The following is a 1619-nucleotide window of genomic DNA, read 5'->3' as shown; positions in this document are numbered from 1 at the left end:
GTGTGTAGTTGTTGCACCCAGGCACAAATGTTTAAATAAATCATACGAAACAATGAAAGAGCCTCCACGTGGTCACTCAGAATAACAGCCAAACCTCCCTTAAATCTCACGATACTGTCTTAAATACATAAAGACACATTGGGCAATTTAGTAGTCTCTGATATACAGAAAGGTGGGGTGGCCACAGTCGGAAGGCTTTGAACATAGGGTTGAACTTAGACCTAAACAATAGTAATGATAGAAAAAACAGAACAGAAGCAAAATAATACATCAAGAGGCAGAGAAGTCGTATTTACAGCCATATATATATACATATATACGCATAACTGTGTATATATAATATTTACAGCCATATATATACGTATTTACAGTCATATACACATATATATACACACTTGTGGCACTCCGTCGGTTACGACGACAAGGGTTCCAATCGATCTGATTAGCGGAACAGTCAGCTCGTGAAATTAACGTTCAGTGGCTGAGTACTCCACAGACACAGGTATCTTTAACATAATTCTCGAGAAGATTCAACATGACACAGAATGTGACAAAGCTGTCCCCTTTGAATTACTGGTACAGCTCATTTTTGCCAGCTGGGTGGATAGGAGCAACATGAAAATAGTGTTTTGCAGAAGGATGCAACGCGCTGCCGGGAATCGAACTCACGAAGTTGCGATCGTGAACCGAGTACCTTTTCCACTAAGCCATGCAATGCACCTTCACACACACGCATACACACATTGACACATGTATGAGCATATACTCGTATGTGCAGACCGGCATATATTTACATACACACGTACATGCTGCTTATCAATGTTAGTGGTTAATAGCGTAAGAGTCATTTCATTAAAAAACACAATAAACAAATAATAGCTATTTTAGCTTGTTTAACGAGAAATGTATATACTGTCCTAATTAAAAGTAAACAATGTACGAATTAACCTTCATCACTCATTGATGAACCTTCACAAACAGGATGTTAATATTTCAATGAGAACAATCTAGACAAGCCATATTTTCTCATCGTTGCAACATTCCTGCGTGCAGCACGTTGACAGATTTTCGTAGAACGACGAAGTACGAAATATTTTGTCATTTAGTTACGTCCCCTTACATTCCGTACATGACTTCGTTATTGACCATCAACACTAATAACCACAAATCGGGGTCGATAAATAAAGTTGGGTACTGGGGTCGATGTAATCGACTATCCCCCTCCCTCAAATTTCAAGCCTTGTGCCTATAATAGAATGGACTATTAACCACAACAAGTCGACGAGCTGACAGGATCTTTAGCACGCCGGGTAAAATGCTTAGCGGCAGTCTGCACGTTCTGAGTTCAAATTCTGGCGAGGTCGACTTTGCCTTTTATCCTTTCAGGGCTGATAAAATAAGTGCAAGTTGCGTACTCGGATCGATGTAGTCAACTATCCGCCCCCACTCCTCGCCCCCAAATTTCTGGCCTTGTGCCTACAGTAGAAAGGATTAGTAGAAATTGCAGAAGACGGAAAAAAGAGGTCGTGGTTGTGTAAAGGTGGGGTGGGAGAAATACAGGTGGCGGAGAAACAGACAAAAAGGAACTTTTTAGTAAATCACAAAAAGAAAGAATGCGG

The 1619-nt window shown here is 40.5% G+C and overlaps 1 protein-coding gene across 1 annotated transcript in view; it reads right to left on the bottom strand.

Moving 5' to 3' along the window:
• LOC106882701 (tubulointerstitial nephritis antigen-like) overlaps window positions 1–1619 on the bottom strand; it is a 55491-nt gene that overhangs the window by 52546 nt on the left and 1326 nt on the right. The window lies entirely within an intron of this gene.

Source organism: Octopus bimaculoides, chromosome 13 (assembly GCF_001194135.2).
Source record: "Octopus bimaculoides isolate UCB-OBI-ISO-001 chromosome 13, ASM119413v2, whole genome shotgun sequence".
NCBI classification, from domain to species: domain Eukaryota; kingdom Metazoa; phylum Mollusca; class Cephalopoda; order Octopoda; family Octopodidae; genus Octopus; species Octopus bimaculoides.
This window is presented reverse-complemented; position numbering and strand designations above follow the sequence as displayed.